Below are 7,163 nucleotides of genomic sequence, written 5' to 3'. Positions count from 1 at the left end.
CGCTGGTCCTGGTGCTGGTGCTGGTCTCGGTCCCGGCCGAACGGCTCCAGGCAGCGTGGTAAGGGGGCAGGGAGTGGGTGTTGGAAGAGGGCAGGGGAGTTTGGGGGTTGTGGGGGTGTGGATAGGGGTGGGGCGGTCAGAGGGCAGAGAACAGGGGGATTGAATGGGGGCAAGGGTCCTGGGGGGGCAGTCAGGAAGGAGCAGGGGTTGGATGGGGTGGCAGGGGGCAGTCAGGGGCAGGGATTCCAGGGGTGGTCAGGGGACAGAGAGAAGGAATGGTTGGATGGGGCAGGGGTCCCGGGGGGCAATCAGGAATGAAAGGAAGGGTTGGATGGGGTGGCAGGGGGTAGTCAGGGGTCAGGGAAGGGAGGTGGATGGGGCAGGGGTCCCGGGGGGGCATCAAAGAATGTGGGGGGTTGGATGGAGCAGGAGTCCTGGGGGGGGGGGCGGCCATGACCCCCTCGTAGGGTGAGGAGGAGGGAACCTGTTGTTAATATTTTGGCAGCTCATCACTGGGCAGAAGCACCTGTCAGGCTCAAATTCTCCCTTCACAGATGTGTGCCAGAGCTGAGGGGGGGTGGGTCTTGCCCCTGTAGAGGGGTCTAAGCCTCCCTTGCCCCTCATATGAGCTGGGATATACAGACCTTGATCCTCTGGGGTGTCTGAGCACCTTTTGCTGCCCCCATGTTTGCCAGGATCTGAGGGTCCATACCAATCTACAAGGGTTGGACCCCCCTCTCTCATGTAAGGCAGATTCGGGTGGGGGGAGGGGAGGCTGGCCCTTTTGTGAGGGTATGTCTATACTACCCGCCAGATCGGCGGGTAGTGTTTGATGTATTGAGGATCAATTTATCATGTCTTGTCTGGACATGATAAACCGATCTGCAAATCGATGCCCATACTCCACCTCGGCAGGAGTAAGCGGAGTTGCTGAAGTTGTGTATCTTAGTTCGACCCCTCCCACCCCGCTAGTGTAGCCCAGGCCTAAGGCTCCCTCCATGCCCACATGTGAGCCAGGATCTGGGGAAGTCCTGCCCCTTTGGGTGGGGAGCTGAGAACAGACAAACTTCATGCATATCATTCAGTAGGCTGTAAAGCACTCTGGAGCTGGAAGGGAAACTCACTGAGATAAATAAAGCAGTTCACACATCTCGGGGCTATTGTTTCAGACTGCATTCATCTCCATAGGTGTTCTCATTCAGCTGAGACCCTCACATTGAGATGGATGGGCCACTTCCCACCCCTCAAGAGTCTTCAATGCTGCAGAAGGAAGTGTTTATCTCCCTTGTTCTTCTATCTCCGTTTAAAGGACGCTTGCAAGTGCTTGAAACGCCTGCTGCTTCTACAGATTTTCTTGAATCTTGCTGTGCCATGCAGAGTACAGTTAGTGACTCAAATCTGGGGTCATTTGAGCCACAGGTTCCTAAGATATCAGCCCTGAAAAAACAGCCATTTTTCAAAATGTTGCTAGGTGTGTTTTGATTTCTGTGTGTGCGGAATGAGAGGTTAACCTATTGCTGTGATGGAAGTCAAAAGGGGCTCAATTTTTACCCCAGGTGGTGCCTGGCACCTCCTAAGGCAGAGGTTCTCAAACCGGGGGTCAGGACCCCTTAGGGGGTCGTGAGGTTATTACATGGGGGGTTGCAAGCTGTCAACCTCCACCCCAAACCCCGCTTTGCCTCCAGCATTTAACACGGTGTTAAATATATAAAAAAGTATTTTTAATTTATAAGGGTGGTCGCACTCAGACGCTTGCTATGTGAAGGGGGTCACCAGTAAAAAAGTTTGAGCGCCACTGTCCTAAGTCTTTGAGGGACCCAAACCATGAATGGCATTTAACGTGCAATCTGGAGGGATTACAGTGCATATGCACCAATAAAGAAAAAAAACATAACAAGGTTTCTATGTAGCTTGTTTAGTGAGGGAACACCCCACCACTGCTGCTGTTTCTAGTCGGAGCCTTTGTCCACTTGTGCAGTAAAGATACAATATCTCATGCTAGGAGTGGTGTTTAATATTTTAATTTTGTGGGGAGGTTTGCTGTGGACACAGCAGAATCAGCAGTAGCTGGTCTAATGTTTGGTACAGGGAATGAGGAGGGGCCAAAGGACTGTGTGTTCCGTGTCTCACTTCGCTTGGCTACACTTGAGAGCTGCAGCGCTGGGAGTTACAGAGCTGGTCGTACAGCTGTGTAGGGAAAGCGCTGGTGTGTGGCCACACTCACAGCTACCAGCGCTGGTGTGTGGCCACATCTGCAGCATTTGCAGCGCTGTTGGGAGTGATGCATTATGAGCAGCTATCCCAGCGTTCAAGTGGCAGCAACGTGCTTTTCAAAAGAGGGGGGTGGGGTATAGTGTGACAGGGAGCGGGGGAGAGAGAGAGAGAGTGGATTTTTGGAGCTGACACTAGCTCCCTGCCTTGCAAAATCAGAAAATTTTCCCGACCCCTTAGTCTTAACTGGAAACAGCCTGCAGACCAGATAAGCAGCACAGACTCCCTTTCTCCCCCTCCCCCCCCCTTTCTGTCGTCAAGCAAACACTCAACCCCTGTGAATGAGGCAGGCAGGCATCTCAATTGATTGTTCACAGTCAGTTACAGATTGATCACAGCAAACAGGAGCTGTGTGTTTGTTTTTTAGATAAGCAGCTCCGGGAGCCCCGAGTTCACAACAAAACAAAGAGAGGCAGCATAACAAAACAAAGAGAGTAATTTAGTTAAAAGCATTCTGGGATATCTCCTAATACCCTGGAGGCCAATAACAGCACTGGTGTGTGGCCACACCTGACGAGCAGCACTGCATCACCAGCGCTGCACTCGTTATTCCCCAAGCAGACCAGGTGTTCAGCCAGCGCTGCAGCCAGGGAGTTGCAGCGCTGGATGTGCCTTGCAGGTGTGGACAGTTACTAAGTTGCAGCGCTGGAAAGCCTCCACCAGCGCTGCAACTCTCAAGTGTAACCAAGCCCTCAGGTGACTTCTCTCTCTGGCTCTGCCACAAACTTCATCCTCAAACCCTTGTGAAACTCGACCACTAACACCATGTCTTGCTGTAATTCAGCTGTCCTTCGCAGATGAATCATAGAATCATAGAATCATAGAATTCAAGATCAGAAGGGACCATTATGATCATCTAGTCTGACCTCCTGCAAGATGCAGGCCACATAAGCCGATCCACCCACACCTTAGCAAGCGACCCCTGCCCCATGCTTCGGAGGAAGGCGAAAAACCTCCAGGGCCATTGCCAATCTTCCCTGGAGGAAAATTCCTTCCCGACCCCAAATATGGCGGTCAGCTGAACCCCGAGCATGCGGGCAAGACTCTCCAGCCAAACCCTCTGGAAAAGGTTATATCATACCATTGACCCATTGTACTATTTACCAGTGTGGCACTTAATTGACCTATTGACTAAGCCCGTTATCCTATCATACCATCCCCTCCATAAACTTATCTAGCTTAATCTTAAAGTCATGGAGGTCCTTCGCCCCCACTGTTTCCCTCGGTAGGCTGTTCCAGTATTGCACTCCCCTGATGGTTAGAAACCTTCGTCTAATTTCAAGCCTGAATTTCCTGACTGACAGTTTATATCCGTTCGTCCTCGTGTCCACATTAGCACTGAGTTGGGGTGTGGCAGTAATGGCAATAGAAATGTTGGTGAACTGGAGGTAGGGAGGTGTGGGCTGGTGTGGTGTCAGCTGGCTGGGTATACAAATGATATACAAATGCCTAAATGACTAACTCCTACCACCAACATACCTTTTCCTGCTTTAAAAAACAAACAAACAAACAACCAAAAAAACCCCCTAGGCAATTCAATGAAAATTGCTCCATTAATTCAGAGTTATGGCTGCTTGGTGATAGTCATCCCCTTGCACAATGCTGAGTAGAGCAAAAATACTTCTGAAACCAGAAGTGCAGTTTAGGTTGCCCATGCAACCTTAATAGACATGTTGCAGCATTTCTGAAAGAGAGTTAACACACACACCCCTTGTTCTGCCAACCCCACAGCAGCTGAAATATACAAGCTTTTCACCTTCCATCCCAACCCAGTGACTCTCATGCACAGGATTCCATCTAACACTATTAAAAGACAAGGGGAAAAAAAGGGGGGGGGGGAGAGACAAGGTTGTCCACACCATCTTCCCTCTATTCCCCAGAAGATGGTAGTAACCAGTGGAAATTATTTGGATACACTGCATGTGCAGTCAGTGTGTTAGGTGGACCTATACTATATGGTGGTTGGGGTTGCTTGGTAAAGGTTTGTTTGAGAATGTCTGGATTACTCTGGAGTTGTGGCCAAGCTGTGATTATGAGATGAGATCAGTTTTTCACCCGCTGAGGTGTGTGACTAGGGGAATTATTGTATAGGTACCTTCAGGGTGCAGCATCTATCATATCTATGCAGGAATGGGTACATTATACAGTTAGGAGGGCACAGCAGTTTATGGGCCCATGTGGTCTAACTCTATGCAGCTATGAAAGAGAAGCAAAAAAGTGATGTTTTCCCCCTTTGAGAATCACCTTTACAATTCAGTTTAAATCTCAATGAGCCAGTGCATGTCACAGGCTTGAGAGGGTCTCAGGATAGGTCTACACTGGAATCAGAGACCACAGCATGGCTGCAGCTGGCCTAGATCAGCTGACTCAGGCTCATGGGGCAGGGATAAAAATTGCTGGGTAGATGTTAGGGCTCAGACTAGAAACCAAGCTCTGAGACCCGGCAAGAGATCCCAGAGGTCTGTCTTCAACCCAAGCCCGAATGTCTACACAGTAATTTTACATCCCCACAAGCCTGAGTCAGCTAACCCAGGCATTTAATTGCTGTGTAGACTGTGGCAGTGAGAGACTCACCCCTGCTGCGCCTCCTGCTGGTCATCTCAGGGAATTAGCTCTTTCTAGCACAGAGCGCCCTCTACAGACCGCCCTCCCAGGACCCAGTGCCCCTTGTCTTTGGGTTGCTACCCTCTGGCAATACTCCCCCAGTCTCAGGGTCTCCCCACCCAGGGGAACCCCCAACCCTCTATCCCCACCTTGCCACAGCCTATGGGCTACTGCCAGTCACCATCTAGTCCCCTTTCACTAGGTCCAACTGCAATCTGTATAAGCCAGACATCATAGGCAAGGGAGGTTTTGACCTGCTGCCTCTCCCTGCAACCCAGTACCTCCAGGGGCCTTGTACAAGATCCTGCAGGCTGGGGACTTGCTGGCCCAGAGCTCCCAAGCTCCTCTGGCCTTTCCCCAGCCCTGCTTCACTCCAGTACCCTTTAGACCTCAGGCAACTAGGTCTATCTGCTCCTGGCCCACTGCCCTCTTATAAAGACCAGCTGGGCCCTTATTAAGTCAGCTTTGGCCTGATTGGGTCATGGCCCTCAGCTGAGGCTGCTTTCCCCACTCAGCTTAGGCTTGCTACTTTCCTAGCAGCAGCCCTCTAGCAGTCTCAGCCCTCTTCCAGGTCTGATTTCAAGCCCTTCAGGGCAGGAGCGGGTGACCACCCCACTACAAGACATACCCACGTTTCTGGCTGCACTTTTCCCCTCACCTCCTTCTCTATGCACTCCCTATCCGTGGCCCCACGAAGTCGCAGGACCTCCTGGTCAACCTCCTCCTCGCCCTGGCTAAAATAGCCATCTACGTGACCAGGGAGAGGCGGTTGGCCAATGGAGACTCCTGCGACTGTGGGGCCTGTTTCCGATCCTTAGTCCGTTCACGTCTCCGGGCAGAGTTCCTCTGGGCGGCGTCCGCTGGCTCCCTTGACGCCTTCGAGGAGCAGTGGGCGCTGTCCAGGGTTCTCTGCTCGGTGTCCCTGTCAGGCTCCCTTCTTATGACCCTTTGACCACACTCCTGTCCCTGTTCTTTTATTAGTTGTCCCCCGCAATTAGTGGGTTTCTGAGGCCCTGTGGTACCTCCCCTTAGGCTGGGGGGGGGGTTCCATTAGCATGGGGCGGGCTTTGCCCGCCCCGTTTCCCAGAAACCCAATAGATACAAGACATACCCACGTTTCCTGCTGCACTTTTCCCCTCACCTCCTTCTCCATGCACTCCCTATCCATGGCCCCACAAAGTCGCGGGACCTCCTGGTCAACCTCCTCCTCGCCCTGGCTAAAATGGCCATCTACGTGACCAGGGAGAGACGGTTGGACAATGGAAACTCCTGTGACTGTGGGGCTTGTTTCCGGTCCTTAGTCCATTCACGTATCCGGGCGGAGTTCCTCTGGGCGGCGTCCGCTGGCTCCCTTGACGCCTTCAAGGAGCAGTGGGCGCTGTCCGGGGTTCTCTGCTCGGTGTCCCCGTCAGGCTCCCTTCTTATGACCCTTTGACCGCACTCCTGTCCCTGTTCTTTTATTAGTTGTCCCCCGACATCAGTTGGGTTTTGAGGTCCTGTAGATCCTCCCCTTAGGCTGTGGGCAGGCCCACTTCCGCCCATCCACTTCCCAGAACCCAATAGGTACAAGACATACCCACAGTGAATCCTTTCCAAGTGGACCCAGTATGTAAATAAAAGACAGAGCTTTCATGTGGGAGTGCTGCAAGCTTGGCTTTCCTCCCATGCAGCATAAAGGTTCCACAGGCAACTCCTACCCTCACTGATGCCTGTGCAGACCTGTTGTCCTGAAGGGTATGCCAACGTGCATCTGACCAAGACTTATTGAACCAGGCTCTGATGGCCTTCAAGGAATCAGAACAGTAACATCTTACTTTTGACACCACAATGAGCAGATCCACTGATACACACACACTATCTGCTTAAAAAGGGAGAGCCATTTTCAGTGATGAATCACACTTTGCAGCTCCCAGAACCAGAAAGCAATGATCAAATGTGCGACAAGAATATGTACATCTATCCTAGATTTATCCAGGTTTACTGAACCACAGGGAGTGAAAACCCCATGTCCTTTCAATATTCCTGATCTGCCCCAGCCTGGATGTTTTGAGCATGGAGATCTTCCACGTTATTCTGCTCTGCTTTGTCTCAAGTGCTTTCTTGCCAGTATTTCAGAATGACTCAGTATTAGAGGCAGCACAATCTAGCACAGTGGTGCCCAAACTTTTCCAGTCATCTCCCCACCCCCCCTTACCAGTAATGGAATCTGCCCCCCCGCCACACACACACCTCCTCCCCATTATTGCACAGTTGGCTCAGCAGAAACTTGGGCGGATAGCAGAGCTGGG

The sequence above is a fragment of the Mauremys reevesii genome, linkage group 9, assembly GCF_016161935.1.
Source record: "Mauremys reevesii isolate NIE-2019 linkage group 9, ASM1616193v1, whole genome shotgun sequence".
NCBI lineage: Eukaryota > Metazoa > Chordata > Testudines > Geoemydidae > Mauremys > Mauremys reevesii.
Note: the sequence above shows the minus strand (reverse complement) of the source record.